Below are 27,376 nucleotides of genomic sequence, written 5' to 3'. Positions count from 1 at the left end.
AGCACTGAATTGTCTATGAGTGTAGGTTACTAAATGGCTTTTTTCCTTATACTTCTACTGCCTACTCCCATTTAATTGCTGTTTAAAGCGTATCAATACTTGGACTCTTCAATAGTAAATTAGAATCTTTGACTGAGTGAATCATCTCCTAGATGAAGACCTAGATGAAGACCTGTCTTGGGACAAAGTCATATTTAAGCACATTTGAGGTCACAATAAAGTGAGAACAAGAGAATTTAAGGCATGATTTAGAGTCTGTTAGTTCAGTACTCCGCTTTAAGTCCATTTAGAAGTCACCAAAGGTGGAGGCATGGCCAAGATGGCAGCCGTATAAGACACACTCTAGTGAGCTCGGTCCTAGGCCAACTAAGAATCCTGTTTTAATCACGGAACCTGGTCCATAATGACCCCATATTGTGTGGGGACCCTTTCTGTGGCACATCTGAAAGCCACAGCCGTCCAAGATCGAGAGTTCCAGTGTGGCGGGACGTAGGCTGCGTGTGTGGAGGCAGGGCTGAACCACCGTGGAGCCCTGGGCTTGTGGGCAGGAGACTGGCGAGAGACAACTTTGTGGCACGTTGGAACTAGAGGGAACTCAGTGTGGGTCTCTGTGCACTTGAGGACTCTGACCTCGAAGGGGAGTGGAATAACTTGCACGGTCGAGATTCAACTGTGACTCATCATCAATTACTGCCCGGGGTGAATTTCCTACGGGAAGACACAGACTGTAATGGAAATGCACAAGTGCTATCACTATTTCTCTGCCCTAGACATGGGGAGTGCTGCTCGAGGGTGAGACCTAGAACACGATCCTTTTTCAGCGCGGCCCGGTCAGAGGGCGTGTACCACGATAGGAGGCTATGGTGCATGGAGAGAAACACCTGAGAGCGGAGGGGGCATGTGAACTCAGACAGCCTGCCTGGAGTGTAAATAGAACACGAAAGAACAACCCTGCCCATATGATATAATGGTCCCAGAGGGGATCCAACAAATTTTAAAGGGGTGATTTATCTAGGAGCCAGCACTGCACGAAACAAGAGTCAATTCAGTCTAGATATACTCAGAGAGAATATATTCTTTTTAAATACATACATTTATTTATTCTTTTTCTTGAAGTTTTTTTGCATCAAACGGTGCAAGTATAGTTTACATTGTTTAAATCCACATTATATATACAGCATACAATCCACATGATAGGTATCAAAAAGATAAAATAGACAGGAATGGTCCTACACCTGTAGCATGGCCTACCCAGTAACATACCACACAGCATTCATTCTCTTATATTCACTCATTCCAGTTCAATCACTCTAGTGTTCTTTCATTCAACTTTCATTCACTAATATGGACCTGGTGCTTGCAACATGAAGATGTTTAAGTTTGTTGCATAGGTCAGGGTATTTTTCCAGGGAACAGACGACATAAAGAGATCCTGATGAATGTGGATCAGTGTGTCGTTTTCCTGGAAACACAAGCCGACGCGCGTTTCGGTGATAGGCCGGGGGGCCACACCTTCGTCAGGGCTAGAAGTTGTTAGCTGGGAGGGGGGCAGGCATGAAATCTAGAGATAAAAACAGTGTCTTAGATCTTCATTCAAAGTACAGGTTCAAAACATACATGTATACATTTTCTGTTTATTTAGCGAAGATCAATAACATTAAAAATGTCCTTTTTACTTTCTGCTTTTAACCAAACATTATTTCTAAGTGGATGGGTCTATAGTTAACTTCTTGTGACTGTGCAGAGCTGGGCTGCCTATAAGCACTCTCTGGAGTGCTCTGGAGAGCTGATTGCTGCCCCTTATGTGGAATTTCCTACTCTGCTGAGCCTTGAGCATCATAAAGATCAGTGAGTGTACATGTAAGTGAGCGGGCCCCCCCTTGCAACTGTTCACATCAACAGGAAACCTGTGGGTCAGCACACTAATTATAATTATACCTCAAATTATCAACAGTAATAGTAAATATTATATACAGTGTTTAGTAAAAATCAGCGATAGCAGAATCAGTGGCGTTTGCAGTGCATTCTTTATTTTTTCTTCAGAAAAAAGACTGTAGCCGTAGCCAGCGCGTTTCGTCCTTCACGGACTTCTTTAGGGCAGAAATTGTAGTTGTTTTATATTTTTATCATATATTTTCAGTATATCCCCAATCAGATTCAGCTTGATCTCAAATTGCCTTAAAAGTATTTCTTTCTTTTATATTCATAACAAGTGTGATGAGTGGCTCTTGCACCAAATAGTCAGTCCTGATTGACCGTTTCAATTCCTAATGCATTCAAGAACAGGTTTGGGCCGGCTCCATGGCGTGGCGTCAATCAATCAATCAATCAGTGACACTTATAGAGCGCGCTACATACCCGTAGGGTCTCAAGGCGCTGGGGGGGGGCCGCTACTGCTCGAACAGCCAGGTCTTCAGCTTCTTCCTGAAGGAGAGGTGGTCTTGGGTCAGGCGCAGGTCGGTCGGGAGGGAGTTCCAGGTCTTGGCGGCCAGGTAGGAGAAGGACCTTCCTCCTGTAGTCGCTCTTCGGACGCGGGGGACGGCGGCGAGGGCGTGGTTGGCTGATCGGAGGTGGCGTTTGGGAGCGTAGAAGTTGACTCGGCTGTTGAGGTAGCTCGGGCCTTGGTCGTGTAGGGCTTTGTGTGCGTGGGTGAGGAGGCGGAAGGTGATTCTTTTGTTGACGGGGAGCCAGTGAAGGTCTCTCAGATGTCCGGAGATGTGGCTGGTTCGTGGGATGTCGAGGATGAGTCTGGCTGAGGCGTTCTGGATCCGCTGGAGTCTCTTCTGGAGCTTGGCGGTGGTACCGGCGTATAGGGCGTTGCCGTAGTCCAGACGGCTGGTGACGAGGGCCTGGGTGACGGTCTTCCTGGTCTCGGTGGGGATCCACCAGAAGATCTTCCGTAGCATGCGTAGGATGTTGAAGCACGCAGAGGAGACGTTGTTAACTTGCCTGGTCATGGAGAGGGAGGAGTCCAGGATGAAGCCCAGGTTGCGTGCATGGTCTGTCGGTTTGGGTGCGGTGCCCAGGGCGGGAGGCCACCAGGAGTCGTCCCAGGCGGAGGGTGAGGAGCCCAGGATGAGGACCTCCGTCTTGTCCGAGTTCAGTTTCAGGCGGCTGATCGTCATCCACTCGGCTACCTCTTTCATCCCTTCGTGCAGGTTGGCTCTGGCGGCGGCGGGGTCGTTGGTCAGGGAGAGGATCAGCTGGGTGTCGTCGGCGTAGGAGATTATGCTGAGGTTGTGTTTGCGTACGATGGCCGCGAGGGGGCGTCCTTCGTAGTCGACTACTTTTGAAAATTTGAGGTATAATTATAATTAGTGTGCTAGGCCATTGTGTGCTGTATTTTGAGAGGAAGACAACCTTTGTCTTAGGAGATTTAGGGGCCTTTGAATCTCCGATCCGTGGCACCTAAACATTTAAACAAAGCAGTACTAAGGAAAGGTGCAATTGTGCTTGACCCCATTCCCCGTTCTACTTTTGCAATAGGAAACCTGTGGGTGCCGAGAAACAGCGGCATACTACTGGGGCTGGCCTAGTATGGAGGAGGCCTTGCCATGCATCATTGAAGAGGTGCAAGCACCCGCGCTACACGGGGACGTGCAACAACGCATCGATAAGCCACCGGCCTGTGGAGGAGTCAGGGGTATGCATGGCACTGGCGGACTATCATGCCATTCCTCATCTTTGGCCCCCCCGAGAGTGCCACCCCACACAGTGGACCCACTGCCGCCCTGTGTTCGGCCTGCCATCTAGCAGCCTGTACTTTGTCCTAATGAGGTCAGAATACATAATAGATCTACCTGCTTATGGTTTCTCCCAAGGGTCCTGGCTACCTGGAGCTGGCCATGTATTGGACACCTGCAGAGCCCTGAACAAGTTAAAGCTACAAACTGTTGCTCTCAGTACCTATTTTCTGCTCAAAATTAATGATCCTTGCCTGTTACACCTCACTCTTGAGCATATATCCCCTGTAGTGACTACCCTCTGTGGCCAGTAATCATACACTCTGCGTATTCAACCCAGTAGGGTCCCTGAGTTGCTGGTAACCTGACAGGGGGCAGAATGTTTGGACAACGCTAATACTGGATGGTTATTGCCCTTACTGTGTTGCCTAATATTTTGAGACCCTCTGATACTGGTCAGCATCCCCGCTCGCACAGATAGGTTAATTATGAAAATCAGCTGATCATATAAAAGAACTAATGCTTGAATCACAGAGGTGCAGGGACTGCTTTGTCTTAGTTTTAAACATTATCGAATAGAGTACTAAAAAACTGAACATATATCACACACAATGGTAAACCCGAAGACCCACAAAACCCCACTGATAACAGCTGACACCCAGGAGGGGTGAAGAAACCTTGTTTGTTACTGAAGCTACGGGCTCATCCCTTGTGGCCATGCTCTCTAGGGAACCCCCTCCCATTTGGTGAACTCTTGCCTTAAGCATAGACATGGGCCTTCTCAAAGGAGATCATAAGAAACTGAAAGACTGTGTGGAAAACACGGAATCAACGTTGGCAGCTTTGATGCCCACAGTAGCAGACTTTGACAAGCACCTTTGGGACATGCAGAAAGAGCTAGAATCTCTCTGTAAAAGGGTGAATGATCAAAAGGGTAGATCAAGGCTGAACAATGTGAGGATTGTGGGCCTCCCGGAACGGGCAGAGGGCCCAAATATCGAACCGTACCTTGAGGACTGTTTTGCAAATATGATATTGCAGGGAAGACAGTTATCCTTCTTTTCTGTCAAACATCTCCTAGAGTACTTGGGAGACCTCTCCCTTCGGATGCCTCCCCATGGCCAGTAGTTGCCAGCCTCTGTAACTACAGAGACAGGGATCATATCCTGCAAGTAACAAGGTCCAGGGGTCAGTGTACTGTTGAAAATGCTTACATTCACATTTACTCTGATTACACGTAAGAGGGTCAACACCACAGGTTCTCCTTCATAGCAGTAAAGAAATGCATCCGTGAACATGGCATTAAATATGCTTATCCAATAGGTCAATATTGTGCTTCCAAGCTTGGTTGCATCCCTATTAGGGCACACCTTTGGTTCCTCATAATAAGAAGGACTCCACTTTTTCTTTAAAAGTTGTAATTTATTTTGTTTGAATACTTATTTCATATTTTTGGAATATTTCTCATTCCTTTTAAATCATGTACTTTTTCATTCAGAAACATTCAATGGGCTCCAATGCATTTCGGGCTGTCACGCCCTTCTTCTGGGAGCTTATCTAAAAAATACCAAGGACATAGCTGCTATACGTAATCATGTGAAACAACAAATTCAATACATTGTACACATTTCATCTTTTTGTGTGTCATTGTCAAACGAATCTACCTGTGAGCCGAACGTGAGGTGGTGCAAAAAAAAATGGATCGGGCGGAAAAAGTGACAGTAAAACCGAGCATAAAGTGAGGACAAACGTGCTTGTGAAATCTTGTAAACACGGTAGAGTGAAACAAACTTACATTCGGAGTCACCGTTGTGAGCCTGTACATGAACTGTGAATATAAGCAAAAGCATCGTGAGGGAAATGACAATGTGCTCTTGAGTTCAGTATTCTGGCCGTTTAGAAAATGCCATTACACTAGACTTACGGTTTGTGAGCGCCCCTGTAGAGTGCTACTCGGTTTGCAATGGAGATCAGCTTATGCTCTGACGGTCTGTATGCGGCTTCTGTAACTCTCGTTTGATTCTATTAGCTCGTGTGCGGTTGATATGGATGACGGACTGTGATTATGAGACCCGATGTGGCGGCCATTTCTAAGTGGTTGCTAAATGTATGTGCAGGCTGTTTATTGCCTATTTCAGTGTATGTAGAGGGCTGAAACTGGAGATAAAGTTAGAGGATGATAAAGATAGAAGAATAACAATGTAAATGAGAATGAAAATAGAAACAGAGTTTCGATTGAAATGTGTTTTAGTGTGCTCAACATGTGATTGTAACAATATGGGAAACACAGATAGCACTGCAGAACGAAAAAACCTCTATGGGCCAAATTGGCCTTTCATAAGGTGTGATTATTTATATTAGAGGTAGCATGCAAACTCCATACGGTCATTTATTCCATTTGGTTTCATGGAGTTCAGTCTTTGTATCCAGAAATTCTCTCTGCGTAGTAGGTGTTTGTTATTGTCTCTACCTTCCATTTTTGTGATTGTTTCTAAAACCAGGAATTTCAGTTGTGAAACATGATGTTTTTGTTCACTAAAGTGTGAAGCAACAGCTGATTTTTCATTGTGCGTTCTAATGTTTGACTTGTGTTCATTGATGCAGATTTTTCTTTTTCTTTCGGTTTTTCCAACATATACTTTACCGCAGAGACACTTGAAAAGGTATATTACATTAGATGTATCACACGCTGCTGATGTCTTCAGTTTGATGTTGAAACCTTTCATGGGGTGTGTTATTGTATTGCCTCTTATCACAGTATTGCAATTGTTGCAGTTTGTAGAGGCGCTGGTGCCTTTTGCTGTTGTTTGTGGTGGTATATTTTTCTTCAATAGTTCCCCCAGATTGTTATTCCTTGAGTATGCGAATATGGGTGGTTGTGTAAATAAAGATTTGAAGTCTGCTTCCATACTTAACACCTTTGCTGCGACGGCAATTCCGCCGCAGCGCTAGGGTCGAGGGGGCTCGCGCGGCGCTCCCATGCTCTTGACGGATCCGCTCCGTCACGAGCCTCGGGCACGCTGTGCTTGTGATGGAGCGGTTCCGTCACGGCCCCGCCCGCTCAATAGAACGCGCCACGCAGGCGCGCCGAGCGGGCTGTGACGGAACCGCTCCGTCACCAGCAGAGCGCGACCGATGCTGGTGACGGAGCGGTTCCGTCACCAGCATGGAAGGGGTTAAAATTGGCCAGTGTTTCATGACGATCCTTTTATAAGCTGGACTCAATGTTGAATGTTTCGAGACCATTACTAGTCTATTAGTCTTTTGTTTTACAGTTTTTCCCAACAGGTTTCTCCTTGGGATCTGAGATACCCGTTGTTTCGCTTGCTCTATGATGTTTTTCAGATAGCCTCTGTCTTCAAATCTTTGTCCAATTTCATCAATTCTTTGAATTGCTTTCTCCTCGTTTGATGTTATCCTCTTTGCTCTTGTCAGGTGGTTTTTTAGTGATGTTTGGTGGAAGCTGGTGTAGTGTAAAGTATTGTTTCGGTCCGTCTGTTTCCTGAATAGGTCTGTTTCCAGACCTGTGCTGGTTAGAGAAATTTCAACATCCAGGAACGTGATCTTTTCTTTTTGTATTTCCCAGGTAAATTGGATTCTATCATCAATATTGTTTAAAGATGTTAGTGCCTGTTGCAACTTCTCTTGTGTATTGTTCCATAGTATAAAAACATCATCAATATATCTGACTAAAAGCTTGGTATTGGCTGTCCATGTCTGGTTTGCGAAAATGTGAGTGTCTTCATATTGTTTCATGTAGAGATTGGCATATATCGGCGCAGCGCAAGTCCCCATAGAGGTACCAGACAATTGAATAAACCATTCATCCTTATATTCGAAATAACTTTGGTATAGAGTGAAGTAATCGAGCTCCATTAGGAACTTTTGCATTGAATGGTCTATGTCTGTGTTTAAGATTGCAGACTCCATGGCTTCAATACCCCCTGCATGGGGTATAGAGGTGTATAGCGACTTTACGTCTGCCGTGCACATTAGGAGGTTGTCATCATCCTTGATTTCAATAGCCTTCTAACCATAGGTGTGCCCTAATAGGGATGCAACCAACTTTGGAAGCACAATATTGACCTATTTAAGTATGGTGTTGACCCAGGACGGAAACTTTACCTAAGGAGCACTCAAACTTAATATTTCTTTATGACTAAATACAACAATTTGGTTTTCCGTACATAAACACCAGAGGCTGTGCACCCACCACCAGATTCTTATATCATTAAATATGCTTTGCAATTCCCTGCCACACTCAAGATTGTTCATGAGGGACCCACTTCCTTGCTCGGCACCAGAAGATGCCAAGTCTTGTTTGGAATGCAGAGGCATCACATCCTCTTCTGGGGTTAAGATAGACCCACCTCCTGATTGCAAAGTACAAAGCCACCATAAACAACGCAACAGGCGCCATCCTTGTGATCCAACTATGGAACAGGTGGCTAAGGAGAAGGCTCAGGTTGTAGACGATATGGAGCGACGCCTGGCGGTCTCATTCCCCACTGGAGCTGAAACTGAGAATCAACCAGATAAATCCCTCGAAGTGTCTGCCTTTTTAGATTGCTGAACTGTTGGGGGCGGCCCACTCACAACACCTCAATCAGCTGAGGACTTGATAAAGGCTGCAGTTCCGGATTTGGTAAAAATATTTCACACTTATGGTTGCTGTTGACTGGGTATGCAAAGGTAATGTTGATGCGCTGGCTGTGGACTGAGTGCATGCTTACGCTGGGCCACTGCTATGATCATTTAGCTACCCTCATATGTGAAATACACTGTTATAGAAAGTTATATAACTTTGTTCATATTGCATTAAAGAGCTAATGACTATTCGCTCATTGGTCTACTGGCCTGGGAACTTGAGTTGGGAATTGGAATTTTCCTATACATTTTGTCACTTATTTTTCATATAGTCTTTTATTATGCGTGACATGTGGTGAGACATGGAGGAGGTGAAGATTGGGTAGTGGCATTGGAGTGATCAACACATACGCATCACAATGGCCACCAAAGTGGTAACGGCTACAAACCCATTTCTGTTGATGTCCTGGAATGTACGTGGGCTGGCAGGTTACAAAAAACTATACGGTGTGTCTCAATACTTACAAAGACCCCGGATTCCAATAGCGCTCTTCCAGGAGACACACCTGACTGCCCCTGACCTAACTGCAAAACTCAAGCATTGGAGGGGCACACTGATAGGGACCACATACTCTACATTCATTAGCGAAGTTCTAACCTGGGTGGTGCCTGGAGTGCCACTCGAGGTGGTACATACCAACATCGATACATATGGAAGTTACGTGGTGTTTGAGGCACTGCTGGATGGTCTACCCATATCCTGCATATTGCTGTATGCCCCCAACACCAAGCAGGCCCCTTTTTTACACTCTTTGACTCCAGCAATATTAAACAAAACTCTGGCACCCAGTTGCTAGATTGGGGACTTCAACTGCACCCCAGACTTAGACTATGACTGCTCAAGCCCCCCAATACCGGGGGTGCAATCAATACCCCTTACACAACATCTACAAAGGTGAACCACCAATGCTCAGGTACGGGATGCCACATGAACCCTGTGCCCAGGGAGTACTCATATTACTCAGGTTTTCATGACCTACACACTATTATAGATCTCTTTTACTGTAGTTAAGATGCCCTTTCTAAAGTAACATGCAACGAATAGCTCAGATGCACTCTTTCAGTCCACTGTACCCTGGAGCTAGTGTTGCATAGGGGTAGAGAACGACCAAAAATACTCACATGGTGCCTTCTCTCAGAGGCACTCTGTGATACTGCATTCCGTTCTGCTCTTTCTACTTTAAGAATAACGAGGGCTCAGCTTCGGGAACTGATATTGCATGGGATGTCTTCAAAGCAATACTTCGCTGCTACACATTCAAGGCAGTATACGGCACCAAGCTGACCCTTCGTAGGGAACTCAGTACCCTGGAAAGGGACACACGGCTTTATGAACAATTATTTACCACAGACCAGCCGATTGTGGCCCCGCTAGCACAACCCAGACTCGCACATAGATCCACTCTAGAGAAGCTGGGTGCTCTAGACTACAGGGAACACTTGACAAGTAAACAAGTAGAGGGTCGTAAGATAAGTAGACTTTGGCGTGGCTTCTCCGCTCTGATTCATCAAGGATCCCGATCACTTTCATAAGAGATAATTGCAGAATTATTCTTTATTCTCAAGACGGAATTAACGCTGCTTTTTGTACATACTACACTAACTTATACAGGGCCCTACAAGGGGAAAACTTGGCATTGATACAATTATTTTTTAGATGGAGTGGCTTTACCATGTATACAGGTCTCTTACGAAGCGGATCTGGAAGCTCCACGTACTGAAATCGAAATCTCTGAGGTGGTCAAACAAATGGCACAGGGTATTACCCAAGGGGCATATGGCTGGCCATTGTAGTTTTACTCCACTTTTATATCACAACTCTTCCCACATGTATTTAAGGTTCACACAATGTCGTACGCCAAAGGTATTCTCCCCCTACCCTCAGCGAGGTAGTGCTGGTAGTGCTAACCAAACCGGACAGAAAACAATTGCCCTTGGGGGTCATACTGTCCACTATCTCTCCTAAATTCTGACTAAAAGATGTAAAGTAAAGTACTAGCTAACAGATTAATTCCGATAGAGCAGCATGTAGTACATCAAAACAATATCATGCCTGGCAGGAATACGTTCTTGAATCTGTGTTGGCTTTTTAAGATGATGTCATGGGCTCACAAGAGGGGTACACACCTTTGGGTCGCAGCCCTCAACACTGAGAAGGGATTTGACACCCTGGGTCGGGTCTACCTGATGGAGGTTTTTGGAAAGCTCAGAATGGGGCCTAAATTCCTCAAGTGACCCTCTCTGCTATATAACTCACCTATGGCTCGAGTAAAAACCGGATCCAAATTCTCTGATCTATTCAGCATTGGACGCGGCACCCGCCAGGGTTGCCCCCTATCCCCAATTATTTTTGCGCTTGCATTGGAGCCACTGACTTGCGCACCTCGACAACATGCCGCAAGTTGGGAGATACTGGATGGCAGCCAATGGTATTAATGACTATGTATGCGAACGGTGCCCTGGTGTATCTTCGTAAAGATGCCACGGTGCTTCTGAGTCTCATGGAGCTACTGGGACAATTCAGAGATGCCTCTGGTTTAAAGGTGAATTGGAAAAAAATCCCAATTATTCCCGCTGACATTTCTTTCTCCATCACAATGATGGGAACTTCCAAATACTATACTTCATTGGACATGTGATATCTTTAAATATTTGGGGATCCGGGTCTATCATTCTGAAAGGGATTTACTGGATGGTAACATAGGTAAGGCCATTACTAATGCAAGATCATCCCTTCCATTCTTGTCTGCACTGCTGCCCTCCCCTACGGGTCACATAGCAATCTTGAAAATGCTCCTTTTCTCCAGTTTATTATATTTTGTCTCTGCTCTTCCTATTCTGTTCCTCAAAATTGTTTTAAAGACTTACACACACTCCTGATTGTATTAACTGAGGGTAATTGCAGAAAGTGAGTGGCAATTGATAAATGAATAAAACATATGGCCCTCTAGGGCACCCTGGGTTTCCTGAATTATTACTATTATTATGGGGCTGCCCAGTTACAGTGTCCTACTCATTGGCTGGCTGGACAGAATATGGCAGAACTTGGTCACTGGTCAGATGGGATGTGCCCAGCTGCAGTGCTGGAATGGTTGCTGGGTTCGGATGAGGTGATCCCCAGAAGAGCCGATAATATTCTCATGCGTATAGCCTGCATGTGCTGGAGCACCTATCTGCTTAAGAAGCGACCTCACTCTCCATATTCCCTTAAATTGCCTCTCTGGGCAATGCCGGGCTGTGCGAAACTGCATTCCAGGTTAGAGGCAGCCGCATGGATGAACTCGGGTCCCACAACATGAACCTCTTTACCAATAAAATTCTGAGTACGTTTGAAAATCTGGTGGATAAATATGGTATACCACCACGTTTTTTCCTCCTTTATGCCTCACTAACCCACTATTTACACAGGAGAGATGAACGTCCCTTGCTGCTCTTCGTGCCTACTGGGACGAGGTGCTAGCCACAAAACTAATAGATAAACAACGGACACGGTGTTTCGGGGTTTCAAAGTGCATTTGCATGACTGCCAGACTCAAATATACTCAGTTTAATTATTTTCACCATACTTATCCTACTCCACATAGACTTGCACTTCTACATCAAGGGACCTCGGGATCCAGCCCACGCTGTCAAGACACTGAGGCCAATTTTATCCACATTATACTGAAGTGTGCCCAATTGACTCTCTACTAGAATGAGATTACTGAAGTACATTCTGAGGCCCTTGATACTACACTACAAATAGATGGCCTCCATATTTTAGGGATAACCTCCCGTATGGCAGTGCGCAAAGCCACTGAACAATTTCTTGACCTGGCACTGATTTTAGCCAAGTGTAGAATAGCAATGTGCTGGAAATCGGCAGCGCCACCTCCAACTTGACTATGGCTCTCTGATCTGCGTGCTGGCATCATGGCACAAAAGACAGCTCTACACACTGCAGGGACAGGCCAACTGACTTCATCCCACCCACAAGACTGGCAAAGATATCTGGAGGTAGTGGAGACTAGATTTGTGGGTGCTCTGCTCTTAGCATGTTTGGAATACCGGGCCAAACTGGAAGGCGGCGGCATGGCTTTCTCGAGACCCCACCCTTCATGCCAGGTAAATCCCCCCTATACACAAAGATAAAATACACATATCAAGGATTCTGTACAGTCAACCTCCTCCTCTCCTTCAATCTACTTTTTGACATACCAAGACACACCTAGCAATCATCGCATGATTATTTACTCATGTTTGGAATTGTTCTTATAATGTTTAGTAACGTGTTCTAAATTAGGCAATAGTCTTTGATTTTGCTACAACCTGAATACATAGATACATTGCAGAATTGTAAGCGGCCTATGTATAATGCACATATATAAACCCTTTGAGCGAATGTACATATGTCTTTCCAGTAATGGTACTAAAATATACATCGGTACTATTCCTTGTCAAATACTTTGTCGATCATAATATCAATATAGAAATATTCCACACAAAAAAAATCACAAAAGGGAACGAGAGGACCATGGTGAGGAGAGCTAACCTAAGAATTGTTAGGATTTCAGAAGAAGCTGAGGGGGGCACACATATCAACATGGTTACAGGGTCAGTACGATTATACCACAATATTTGATTCCTCTAAATCATTCTATTACATGTGTTTGCTCTCCCTTGCTCAATGCAGGTAACAATCCTCAAAACTAAGGGCAACAAAGTCCGCCCGCCATCCCATCGTACAGAGGGACCGCCCGTCATAAGGGCGGGGGTCCCGTGCCTGCTATTAGGATGCGCCCACAACAGTGGTGGGCGCATCAAGCATTCCTGACATTGTGGCGGGCGGTGCACACAGCACCGCCCGCCACAATGCCAGGAAGGCATGTTGTGCACTTCCATGCACAACATGGCAGGCACCGCGCGGTGCCTGTCATGTTGTGCATGGAACTGCTGCACCCCCCACACCCCCCCGGAGTCCCCCGGGGGGGTGGGATTGCCCCCGGCCTGGCAGGGGAAATCCGCCCGCCATCCTAATGGGGCCCTAAGGTTCTATATTTCCAAAGTTTCAATGTAAAGGAAACATATTAGCTGTTGAAAGGGATAATAGGTCTATAGACACATAATATGTGCATTATTTTTCTGTCTTCTCAGATTTGGCCTTTGAGACAGCAACACAGCAAAGACCAATAAGATGGCTCCTTCCTGAACACAAATCCTTGCAATTCCAGCATCAACAGTCTCCATGTTAAAAATAAAGACGAGCTGGCAAATCTCCTTCCAGCTTTTTAATGGAGGTTAAACGAGATCACTTTTTGGCAGAGAGATGATGAAAATGGTTGGTGTTGTAAATAGGAAATAAGGAACATTGAATTATTGACTGTTTAAACCATACTAAGATTTGAAATTTTAGGGAAGGGCAATTGGATTGATGTCGTATTGTAGATGTGTGAGTTCTGGTAGCCTTTGGGTAGGGAGGAAAGTGGCCCTGCATTCCCTGTGTTTTCTGTCTTATCAACATGAAAGCCTGTGCATTTTCAGTTTATCAGCAAGGTCTTGTGGATATGACACCACCCCATTCATGTTGAAGGTGGGTGGTAATTTACAGGCTCATAGTATAAAATCTCACATGATTCACCTATTTTTGTATTGTTTGTTTAATCTCAGTTTTTCCTGTGCTTGACTTTTGTCATGTTAAATGTCAATGGTCTATATGTTTCTCAAACCACAGAGGGAGTGCAGGAAGCGTGGGTCACAGCACCCCTGAACACAGAAAAAAACAAAATATATATTGGGATCTTGGCTAAAAGATGTGTAGTTTGTGACTGCTTCAAATCTGTGGTTAGGGATACTTTAGCTATACACAGTGCAACCGGGAGCCCTAAACTAAGATTACACCCCTACTCAACCAACTGTAAGAAGAGCACAGGGCAAGAACAAGTACAGTTTTATAGGGAGAATAGATCAGAATATGAGAAAGAGTCAGTCTTGAATCAGGCTTTATGACAGCAGAGGTTATATAAAGAAGGGATCAAAGTGGGGAAATCACAGGCCAAGCAAGCCTTAAGGAAAAATGAAAAATCAGAAATTGAAGACCCTGAAAGTCAACAGGTTGTCATAGGACAATTTGCAGTGGGCTGTGTGGACAAACTAGTAGTGTGGAAGAGTTGGCTACAGTACAACATACCCTATTGCTTGGCTTGAACTCACTAGTTTGGAGTTCAAGCAGCTGAGTACACATGCTGAGTGATGAAGTGTTAAGCACCATAATCCCTAATAAACCTTTTAGATCCTGAAGCCATTAGCGGTACACTCGATCCATAACAATCACTAACAGCACTTCCCGCTTAAACACTTTGTCCAAGAACTCCACAACCTGTGGTGTAGTATGAAACTGAATAAATGCTACTGCTACCGACCTTTAACTGTAATTTTGCTGATGTCAAAGCAAAATAAGATAGGCTCCCTCAATAAAGTAGGTAGAGGCCTCATCGGAATTATTAGGTTTTTGTTTACATTTAGTCCAATATTTCTGCTGCTCAAAGCAGCGCAAAACCATTTATGAAAGAGTGGCCCAACCTAAGGTATTACCAGGGGAACCGGCCCGAACATTCCAATATTCCCCTTGTAATTCTGCATCTCTTACTGGACCCTCAAAGGTCACCTCATAATTGGCTCGATGTGACCCACGCAAAAAGAACAATTGATGGACAGAACGCAGAACAATGTCATACATTCACCCCAGTACAGAGATCTGGGCCTAAATTAATCGTGTGTTTGCTCACCATGCCATTCCAGTGTGAACCCAGCCATATGCAAGTCAGGCTTGCCCCTGTGACCCACCCCTGCGGTTACCATTACCTCAGGTATCATGAACTCTGGGGATGGGGAAAACCTGGCCCATTTACTAGCGGGCCTGTGTTTGTAATCTTTTAAGTGGCCCCATCACATCAAAGGTAACACATTGTCTGTCCCTCTCCGGGCTTCTACTGGTTTGATTTCTGCATGCTAAGACTTCAAAACACAGTTTGAATAACCATGAACAGCGCATTTCCTCCCTCCTCATGTAAGACAACAACAGTAATTTCTTTTTTTGTGCTACATATACATAAATGGCCCGGATGTGCCAGTGTCACAATCCCCATTCTTACATTTCGGTGAAAGCATACAGTACTTTATAACAAATAAGTGGCCTTGCTAATGCACTTCATGTTACACCTGTATAGGAGGATGCAGAATCTTCTGTCTTCATTTTCTTCCAACTATGCAAAACATTCACTTTACCTTCTCCAGCACTTTATGCTGCCCCTCAGCCACTCTCCACTTCTATTCCTTCACTGCTAGTGCCTGAGCTGGCTCATCTTTTATGGTTGTTATCACTGCTTTGTCCTCCCCCCAACCCCCCTCTGCTTGACTAGCTGGTAAACTTGATAAGCAATCATTAATAGGATTGTACCACCCAGATGCATAACATACCTATAAACTGTACTACGGCAGATTGAAAATAAGTTAAGCCATTTGAACTTTGAAATTCCTCCTGCCAAGAGCCGACACTTATGTCCGCATATACTTTAAAACACACACATCATGTGAAATGTCTAAAAGGTTGCACCACCCACACCTCTGCTAACAGCTCCAACCATATTTTGGAACCCGCCTCTAAAGCGATGTCAATGCTGTTAGAAGCGAAGGCTACACTGTGCAATTTATCTTCAAACTCTTCGACTTAAGTAGCTTCAAAATCGCATTCACTTAGACCAATCATTATTACAATATTACAATTTCCTTTTCTAATCGAACGATCTTTGAGCGGGTGTCTTTATAATACTATGTTTTACATTCTTACATTAATTCTATTGTTCATCACCCAACACATACTACACACACTTCAGCATTTTTTAATAAATCCATATGATTTGTCAATTGACACACAAAATTCCATAAGTACTCTCACATTCTACAAAAAGACATACAATGCTCTTTGTCTACCAGCACATATGCTTCCTCAGAGTCTCTAACCATAGAATATTGGGCTCTTGCACCCTTTTTTGAGATACAGTCCCCCCAAGTAATCAACTTGCTCTTTGTAGAACTTACCCTTATTATCACACTATTCTGGTTTAGCTGCAAAGTACGTCCTTCAACATTTCTAAGTGGTAGTATCGTCCAGTGAAAATACCTAGATTTCATCCTGGGCACCTTACATACTCCACCAAACTTTCAAACATCCTGCCATTTCTATCTGAAAAATAAACCATGCAGCTTTCAGCCCAAAAGCAATACGTTTGCATTGTTCACCAATGCATACAATTGTAGATGAAGTTTGAGTTGATAGTGAACCACGTCTCCCAACATTGCCACCATTTCGTTAGTGTTAAGTATAGGATAAGCACCAATCAAAATATTTGAGTTCAAGCTTCTTAAATGAATGCACCTCCTGAACCTTTGGTCTAGCTAGTGTCAGAACAGTGCAACAAACCAATTCTGAGCAGTGAGCCTCCTTAAATATTGTTTACTCACAGAGCTGTTTTACCACTTTCTTTAAGTCCTCCCTTACTGACTCCAGAATCCTGAATCCAGAATCCTGTGCATTCCATGCCTCTTGAGTGACACTCTTTTTAAGCATATGTTGTGACTACAGGTTTTCAGTTTACCAATTCTGGTACACAACACTACTGGAGTTTCTTCATTAGTTTCTAAATGTTTTCTGAATTGGAATCCTTCTGGCTACGCATGCTGCCTCACCAGGATAAAAGTTCAACTTGAAATTCCATTTTCCCATTCATGACAGCTATGTACTGGCACCCCATGTTTTACTAAGCACATTTTAGTATGTGCAGTATTCTCCCCTTCAAGTAACCCTGCTCTAATAAATAATCTTGCGTTCAAATTTCCTCACAAATAAACCCTTTGGTCCTTCAGTCAGAAGGTACAAAAACCTTTCTTTTCAGTCAAGTGTTTTCTTGGCAGAGAACTTTCTATAAAATAGTCCATGGAGTTCCAGAATCAGCTATCAATCCCACCTAGAATTCAAATTCGTCTCCTCCTACTTACCCACCACACGCTCATTTTGTCCACAGTTTCAACAGCAAACGTTTTTTTGATGTGAGCTCCTTCCTTTTCTTTTCTTTGCACATCCTTGAAAAAACATGTCCTTTTATCTCATACTCAGAACAAGTCTTCTTTCCCCAGTGTAGGATAATATTTAGACATTCCTAGTGGTGATGTTGCACAAGAAATTACATACTTCTTTACTTTTCTCCCTTTTTTCTTTTTATCTAGCTCTACCACGAAAACGTCCTCTTCCACTTTACTTTTTTTCTCTTTAGTTATCTACTTACTAGTTCTATGGTGCTCTCCATTGCATTTCCTGTGCTAATAGTATTACTCAGGCTAGGGACCTGTATTACCTATAAGCTTTGTTAACTCTTTTTACTCCATATATGCACCATAACCTGATCTAGTAGTATAGACAGACCCAACCAAAGTTGTATGCTACTGCTAGCCCTCTCAAGGAAACAACAAGCTCATAGATGGATTCTTATTCAGTCTAACCACATGTGTAGAATTTGTGACACTAAAACACCACTATTTCCTCTTCCCTTCTTTTTCCTCACAACCCCTTCAATGCTAAACCTTCAGTCGCCTAAATCCCAAGGCGCGTAGTAAAATGGCTTTTTGTATTCAGACTTTATTCTTCAAAATCAACTGGTTTCTTTGGATTACTTCCTTTGGCACACGCACTTAGTTTCCTTGCACTTTCATACTTGTCAACAGCATTGATCACTTTCCTTTTTCACACTTTACTCAGTTGCAGTGTTGTCTCTCATGGTGTCTCCTGCAGCGACATTCTCTTCTGTGGTACAACACTATTCTCATGGTGTGATGTGAGGAGTTTTCTCTCCTACATCAATAATGCCTCCTCACACTTCTTCTGTAAACACAGTACAGCCCCAAGAGACATGTTTGGTCCTTCACCCCACAATCCTTGTAGAAAGAAAAAAGCAACCGGAAACGTTGAGGTGAAAATGTAGAATTTATTAAGTATACCAAAGGAGCAACACCAAAACCAATCTCAATAACCATTATGTCTAATCCCAACTGACTTTTTACCCTGCACTACATTTTAATATAGAAGATGTAGGTGACAGAGCAAACACTCTAAAATGGAACTCTACAATGGAACAAAAAAACGAAAAATGTCATTAGATGCTTATGGAACAATGCAGGTAAATAGCTTTTTAAAATTTGAGCCGTCAGAGAGTATCAAAGTACATTTCAAGCATTAATTATCATAAGGAATTTAAAATAGGTCCTTAGTTTATAATTAAAACCTGAATATTTGGAAATCAAGCAAAGACTATCTCAATGTTACATCCAATGTTCATCCACCCATACTAATACACCCCCTTTGGCTCCGCCATGGCTATAGTACAGCAAAAGTAGAATATACATCTAATTCATGAGTATTTTGTTCCCAGATGTCATGTAATGAAACGATATTGTATGTTTTAAAAACATTCCCAGAATAATCATAATTCATTTTAGAAAAAATACAAGCATTTTAAGTCATGTGCAATAATAGCCCTCCGTCATATCACTGTTAGATCTGGGGGTCTCTAGTAGGCAATGGTATTCACCTTTGTCCAAATAGAGACTCTTACTTCTAAGTCAGGATAAGGGGATTACACTCCTAAATAACCCCTGCTCACCCTCTTGGTAGCTTGGCACGAGCAGACAGGCTTATTTCAGAGGCAGTGTGTTGAGCAATTGTGATTATACAACGCAATACAGTGAAAACACTACAGATGGACACAACACAGGTTTTATAAAAATAAGTATTCTTTATATAGACTTAATGCAAGACCACAAATGACAAAAATCCACAATACTATACTTAAAGTTGACTTAAAGATGATTAAAAGTTGCTTAATTCAAGTTGATGATAAATGCGACAAAATTCTCAACAAAGTACCTGTATGAGTAACACAAAGTGAACAAAAGGCTTGCAAGACGGGAGATGCGTCGGTTTCGTGATCCGGGGGAAAGGATGCATCATGCCTCAATGCTTGCGCAGAGTAGGGGATGCGTCATGATCCTTACCGGTGCGGAGGTGATGCGTAGCTACTCGGCCTGCTGGCCTGTTGCAATGCGCAAGATGGTGCCTTGATGCGAAGTGATGATCCGGTTGCGATGGGAAAAGATGGCGCTCTTGATGCGACGATGCGATGACGATGCGTGGACGCCCTGGCAGCTTTGCTTCGACTCTGTACCTTGGAGCCACGAGCGGCCCTGCGACACGCTCTTCCGGTGATGCAATGGCGACTCTCTCGATGGCATCACGCTTCTCCGGTGATGTCACAGCAGGCAGCTTTGACAAAGACACGTTTCCAGGGTGATGCAGTGGCGGCACGCTTCCCCGGCGATGCGTTGCGCTTCCAGCTCCCGGCGACACACAAATGTCTGTAGAGAGAATTCCCAGCAAGGAAATTCACAGGGGGAGCTGGTAGTGAAGTCTTTTGTCCCTGAGACTTCAGCTGGAGGCAAGCATAAGTTCAAGCCCTTGGAGGATATTCTGTAAGATGATGAAAGTCCTTAAAAAGTTCCTTCTCCTTTACTTGGCAATGAAGCAACCACTGCAGGCCAACCCAGCAAACAGCACACTGGCAGAGCGGCAGTCCAAACTCCTGCAGCTTCCTTTGGTTCTTCTCCTTGGCAAAAGGTTTCTTGTTCAAGATGTGATCTAAAGTTCTTGGGACTGGGTCCCAATATTTATACCCCAAAATCCTTTGTTCTCTGAAGGCGGAGAGGTCTCTGCCTAGTCCAAACCAGTTCCTGAGTACTTTGTTCACATGACTCCTTCCTTCTATTCACAGTGCAGGGCAGAGACATCAGACGCCCCATAGGAGGTGGAGCCAGCACAGGGGAGGGAATGCACACCCCTGGAGCACTTTGTTGAAATGATTTCTTCTCTCCTTTCACAGTGCAGGGCGGAAACATCAGACAAACCACAGGAGGTGGAGCCAAAATTGTGGAGGGAAGGCCCAGCCCTATTCAAGTCCCAGGTGCAACACCTCCCTCCCATCTAGATGCAGATCTCTCTATTCACCACTGGGCTGCCCCAGCCTGTCTTCTGGAATCCCCTAGCCTTGTCGCTCACAAACTCCAGACAAGGAATCCACAACCAAGCAAAGACAGGCCTGGACAGTTAGGCAAGAAAATACCTACTTTCTAAAAGTTGTATTTTCAAACACAGAATGTTAAAACCAACTTTACTAAAAGATGTATTTTATCATTCTGAGTTCAGGCATATTAAATTCAGATTTCTACCATGTTCCCTGAGTCAGTTAGGATTATAAGATGTAATAATCAAACTTCCCATTCTAGCCTATGGAGAACAGGTAGCCTTGCAATAGTGAAAAATGAAAATGGCTGTAGTTCACTATTAGGATATGCTACAGTCACCAGAGCATGTCCTACCTTATACTTACAATGCACCTTTGCCCTTGGGCCTACCATGGGGGTGTCTGATATGAAGCAAAGGGAAGGTTCAGGGACTGGCAAGTGGGTGCACTTGCCAAGTCGACATGGCAGTACAGACTGCACACAAGCCTTGCAATTGCAGGCCTGAGACACACTTTACAAGCTGCTTCTGTGGGTGGCACAACCAGTGCTGCAAGCCCACCCGCAGCATTTGATTTACAAGCCCTGGGAACACATGGTGCACTGTACTAGGGTCTGACAAGTAAATCAAATAACCCAATCATGGAATCACTAATCAGTACATCACTTTAACATAGGGAGCACTTGCACTGTAGCACTGAATAGCAGTGTCACAGTGCCCAAAGCATATAACTAGCAAAAACATATCAAAAACAGAGTAGGCAATCAGTAAAAATAGAAGGGAGACTCACGCCGATGATGCCAGGTCTAACACATGTCCCCTCCAGCTGAAATGTGGGGAGAACTACCCTTCCCCTTGGTAGTTCTCTTCACTAAGGCGGAAACATCTGGACAGACAATCAGCATTGGCGTGTTCTGTACCAGGGGGGTGTTGCACCGTAAAGTCCATACCCTGTAGGGAAATGGACCACCTCAACAGCTTTGGGTTCTCACCCCTCATCTGCATCAGCCATCTGAGGGGCCGTTGGTCAGTCTGAACCAGGAAGTGATTCCCAAACAAGTGTGGTCTCAACTTCTTCAGTGCCCATACCACAGCAAATGCCTCACGCTCAATTGCACTCCACCTCTGTTCCCGTGGAAGTAACCTCCTACTGATGAAGGCTACAGCTTGGTCTAGGCCCTCTTCATTAATATGATATAGAACAGCCCCCACACCATGGTCTGAAGCGTCTGTCTGAACAATGAATTCTTTTAAGAAGTTGTGCGCATGAAGTACGGGTGCGGTGCCCATGGCAGTCTTCAGGGCGTCAAAAGCCTTCTGACAGGTGTCAGTCCAGTTCACTTTCTTGGGCTGCTTCCTGGAAGTCTGCTCAGTCAAGGGTGCAACAATGTTGGCATACCCCTTGACAAACCTCCTGTAGTACCCCGTGAATCCTAAAAAGGCTCTCACCTGTGTCTGAGTCTTTGGGGGTTCCCATGCCAGGATGGTATCAATCTTGGGTTGCAGGGGCGCCAACTGGCCGCTCCCTACCTGGTGACCCAAGTACACCAGAGCACCCTGCCCGATTTGGCACTTACTCGCCTTGATTGTCAAGCCTGCCTTGCGCAGTGCCATCAACACTTCCCAGAGGTGGTGCAGCTGTTCTTCCCAACTGGCGCTGAACACTGCAATGTCATCCAGGTAGGCAGCACTGAAATCTTCGAGTCCAGCCAACACCAGGTTGACCAACCTCTGAAAGGTGGCAGTGGGATTCTTCATCCCAAAGGGCATAACCCGGAATTGGTAGTGCCCATCTGGTGTGGAGAATGATGACCTCTCTTTAGCCCCATCAGTCAAGGTTTTCTGCCAGTACCCAGACCACAAATCAAATGTGCTTAGGTACCGTGTAGCCCCTAACCTATCAATGAACTCATCAGCTCTGGGGATGGGGTACGCGTCACTCCTGGTGACTGAATTGTGCCCTCAGTAGTACACACAGACCCGGAGTTCGGGTGTGGCACCAGGCGCGGCAGGCTTTAGGACCAAAACCACTGGGCTGGCCCAAGGACTGCTAGAGGACTCAATCACCCCTAAGGCAAACATTTTGGAGACTTCCTCCTTAATGTAAGCTCTGACCGTGTCAGTCACTCTGTAAGCCATGTGCTTCACAGGAGGACTGTCTCCAGGGTCCACATCATGGACGCACCACTCAGTGACACCAGGAACCAAGGAAAATAGATCAGAAAATTGCCCCAACAGTTGGCGACAATTTTGCTGCTGATCAGGGGTCAGTGTGGCAGAGAGGCTGACACCATTCACTGACCGATCTTGCTCTGTTGCAGACAGGAGGTCAGGAAGAGGATCTGTCTCCTCCCCCATTCCATTATCTGTCGCTAGCAGCATGTCCACTTCGGACCTTTCTAAGTAGGGCTTTAGGCGGTTAACATGCAGGACCCTCAAAGGGTTCATGGGAGACTGCAAGTTCACCAGATAGGTGACATCACTCTTGCGCTCAACCACCTCAAATGGACCGGTCCACCTGTCCTGGAGCGCACAAGTCTCTACAGGGGCCAAACTTTCTGTCCAGGTTGAAGCTCAATCAGAGTGGCATTCTGATCGTACCACTGCTTCATCTCTTCCTGGCTGTCTTCCAGATTCGCCCGAGCGAGATCTCTGAAACGCGGAGTCTGGTTCCTGAAGGCCAGCATGTAACTGTATACATCCTGGGGAGGTTTCTTGGGAGATTGCTCCCAGCCTTCCTTGACCAGACTCAAAGGTCCTCTTACTGGGTGACCATACAACTGTTCAAATGGACTGAACCCTAGGGACTTTCGTGGCACCTCACGGTAAGCAAACAGAAGGCATGGCAAAAGGACGTCCCACTTAAGCCTCATTGGTTCTTCAAGACCCATGATCATGCCTTTAAGGGTCCAGTTGAATCTCTTAAACAGCCCATTACCTTGTGGGTGATAAGGAGTGGTGAACTTGTAGGTAACACAACACTCCTTCCACAGAGACTTCATATAATTGGAAATTAAGTTTGTACCTCGGTCAGACACCACCTCTCTGAGGAACCCCACACAGGAGAAAACCCCCATCAGTGCAGGTCCCACCATGGGGGCCATCACTGTCCTGAGCGGGATGGCTTCCGGGTACCGGGTAGCATGGTCCACCAAGACCAGGATAAACCTGTTGCCCATGGCTGTCTTGGGGTCCAGTGGCCCCACAATGTCAATGCCCACCCGTTCAAAGGGGGTACTGACTACAGGGAAAGGTTGGAGAGGGGCCTTGTGCCTCCTTCTGCTTTTCCCACTTGCCTGGCAAGTTTGACAAGTTCTACAATGAGTATCTGTACTCTTCCACATCTGGGGCCAATAAAAGTGGGAGACAAGCCTTTCAAAGGTCTTGTTCTGCCCCAGATGTCCAGCTAAAGGAACGTCATGAGCCAACCCCATTAGGAAGGCTCTGAAGCGCTGGGGTACCACCAGCACACGGGCTGACCCAGACTCAGCAACCTTAGGCTCGCTATACAGGAGGCCGTTCTCCCAGTAGATCCAATGTGATCCAGACTGATCACCTGCTGCCTGGTTTGTGGCCTGTTGCCTCAAACCATCAAGAGAAGGGCACTTCTCTGGCTCTGCACAAAATTCCTCGCTGGAGGGCCCCCCTTCTTGCTGCCAATAGGTCAGCTCAGGTAGGTTCTCCAGTTCAGAAACTTGCTCCCCTTTAGGTTCTAGGGCATTCCCCTCAAGGTCTGTCTGCTCCTGGACCCGAGGAACAATGGGGCTGGTTTACCTCTTCTCTTCAAGGCAGGTCCCTGGGCCATACTTTCAGGCTCCAGGATCTCTTGAACACCCTTGGCTGCCATAGACCGAGTGGTTACACATGCCCACTCAAGCAGACCCAACATCTCTAAATGTGCCTTCTTCTCCACCTTAGCCCAAGGAGAGGTTTCAAAACCATTGCCTTACAGACAATCAAAAGACATGGCTGGCCTCACAGCTACTTGAAGAGTACCAGAGACCCCCCACTCAAAGGGAACTTGCGCCACATTACAATGGCTCTCTGTGTTGTCAGCAGCAACAACTGGGAAGAATGCATTGGGGACCACCTGCTCTTCAGACACCAAGTGACACTTGACAGCTGTCACACTGGCTCCGGTGTCTCTAAGAACCTCCACTCTATGGCCATTGATGGTCACCCACTGCCTGTACTTCTTAGTGTTATCAGGCAGCTGAGTTTTAGGGACCATCTCAAAGTCTTCTAATGAGACAAGGGACATTTCTGCGGGACACCACCCACCTTTGGCACCCATCTCCTCCCCACCCAGGGCTACCTTGGCCATCTGACGGGGTGGTGCACGGGGTGGCACATACTGACCCTTTTGGGGACAGTGGGAATCATACCAATGGTGTCCCACCTGCCTACACTGAAAGCAGGTAACAGGCCCCCTAAGAACAGGGTTACCTGTCGAGGATCCTGACTTCTTCTCAGGGGAGGCTGGAAACCCTTACTTTGGTCCCCTTGTGAATTACTTTGGGACCCTTTCCGGAACTCCCTCTGTTTACCTTTGTCCCCTAAAATATTCTGCTGGGGACCCTGCCCACCTTTCGCTGAGTCTCCCACAAGAACCTTGTAGACCCTGGTACTGACCCAGCGGTCTGCCTCCTCAGCAAGCTTCCTAGGGTTAGTCAACTTGCTATCAATAAGGTGCTGGCGTAGCTCTGGAAAACATTTAGCAGGCAAGTGCTCCCTGGCAATCAAATCATAGAGCGCTTACAAATTATCCACATTGCTATCCCTCAACCAACCATCCATAGCTCTGCAAAAGAAAGACACATATTCTACCCAAGTGGGTCCCTCCAACTTCTTACATTTCCTGAACCTCTCTCTATGGAGTTCTGGAGTCAACCCATATCTTGTCATCAGTGCTTCTTTCATGTGAGCATTAGATATCCTATTCTCACTGGGCAGGTCTAACAAAGTATCCCTCCCTTCAGTCAAAAAGCGGCCCCACAACCCGGCTCCCCAATCCTTCTCGGGGACCCGATGGGCCAACATTTCCATCTCATAGGCTGCAAACCACTGCCCAGTATCTTCACTTTTGTGAAAATTTTTGATGACATCCTTGGGAATATGTACCCTGCCTTCTGAAGGCACAGATGGTGCGCTGCCACCAGAGGGATTGATTTCTAAGCACTTGCCTTTGATCTCTAACTCCCTCAACATCCTCTCATGTTCCATTCTCATTCTCTCTCTCCAAGGACAATCTGTTATTCTCTGTTTCCCTCTGTCTCTCCATCTTAAGCTTAGCCATCTCCAGCTTCTGTGCCCTACTTCTCTCCCTGTCTTCTAACTCTCTGGGTGACAGGTCTTTGGAAGAAATACTGCTGCCAGGTGGGGACGGTACCCCTCCCCTGGCTGGAAACATTGGCCTATCCAGTTGCCCATCTGCATCCCATACTGGCTCCACCACATGATAAGGGGCATTTCTTGCTTCTACCCAGGCCCTCAGGGCCTTTTGGTAGTCATCCTTTTTAGAAATGCCTGGTGTAGCAACTTTAAATTTCCTGCAGAGATACGTGAGCTGTTTCAAAGTTTAGGTTTCCAACCTCTCTTCCTCAATATCAAGATCCATAGATGCAACAGATGTTGGTTTACTCATGGTAGTAAGAATTGGGAGTTTTCAGGAAAAATACCACTCCAAGGAAAAAAGTCTACCAAAAGAAAAGTATGTGGTTGCGTTTGGTCTGCACTCACTAGTAGTGTACACCAATTGCTGTATATGAAACACAATGCAGGTCCAAATCCTCACCGCTGACCACAAATGTTAGATCTGGGGGTCTCTAGTTGGCAATGGTATTCACCTTTGTCCAAATAGGGACCCATACTTCTAAGTCATGATATGGGGATTACACTCCTAAATAACCCCTGCTCACCGCCTTGGTAGCTTGGCACGAGCAGACAGGCTTATCTCAGAGGCAGTGTGTTAAGCATTTGTGAATATTCACAGCAATACAGTGAAAACACTACAGATGGACACAACACAACACAGGTTTATAAAAATAAGTATTCTTTATATAGACTTAACACAAGACCACAAACGACAAAAGTCCTCAATACTATACTTAAAGTTGACGTAAAGATGATTAAAAGTTGTTTAATTCAAGTTGATGATAAATGCGACAAAGTTCTCAACAGTGAACAAAGTGGCTCGCAAGAGGGGCGATGCGTCGGTTCCGTGATCCGGGGGAAAGGATGTGTCATGCCTCAATGCTTGCGCAGAGTAGGGGATGCGTCGTGATCCTTACTAGTGCGAAGGTGATGCGTAGATTCTCGGCTTGCGGGCCCACTGCGATGCGCAAGATGGCGCCATGATGTGATGCGATGATCCGGTTGCGATGCAAAAAGATGGCGCCCTTGATGCGACAATGCTGCGATGATGCCCTGGCAGCCTTGTGACGACTCTGTACTTTGGAGCCGCGACAGGCCCTGCGACATGCTCCTCCGGTGATGCGATTGTGACTCTCTCGATGACATCACGCTTCGCCGGTGATGCGACAGCAGGCAGCTTTGACGAAGACACGCTTCCAGGGAGATGCGGCAGCAGCACGCTTCTCCGGTGATGCGACGATCTAAGCTGCGGCGGCGGCACGCTTCCTCTCGATTCATCGCGCTTCCAGCTCCCGGCGACATGCAAATGTCTGTAGATAGAATTCCCAGCAAGGAAATTCACAGGGGAGCTGGTAGTGAGGTCTTTTGTCCCTGAAACTTCAGCAGGAGGCAAGCACAAGTTCAAGCCCTTGGAGGATATTCTGTAAGATGATGAAAGTCCTTAAAAAGTTCCTTCTCCTTTACTTGGCAATGAAGCAACCACTGCAGGCCAACCCTGCAAACAGCACACTGGCAGGGCGGCAGTCCAAACTCCTGCAGCTTCCTTTGGTTCTTCTCCTTGGCAAAAGAT

The 27,376-nt window shown here is 45.6% G+C and overlaps 1 protein-coding gene across 1 annotated transcript in view; it reads right to left on the bottom strand.

Moving 5' to 3' along the window:
• LOC144763167 (amine sulfotransferase-like) overlaps positions 1–27,376 on the bottom strand; it is a 293,959-nt gene that overhangs the window by 125,099 nt on the left and 141,484 nt on the right. The window lies entirely within an intron of this gene.

Source organism: Lissotriton helveticus, chromosome 6 (genome assembly GCF_964261635.1).
Source record: "Lissotriton helveticus chromosome 6, aLisHel1.1, whole genome shotgun sequence".
Classification (NCBI taxonomy): domain Eukaryota; kingdom Metazoa; phylum Chordata; class Amphibia; order Caudata; family Salamandridae; genus Lissotriton; species Lissotriton helveticus.
Note: the sequence above shows the minus strand (reverse complement) of the source record. Positions and strands in the feature narration are given on the sequence as shown.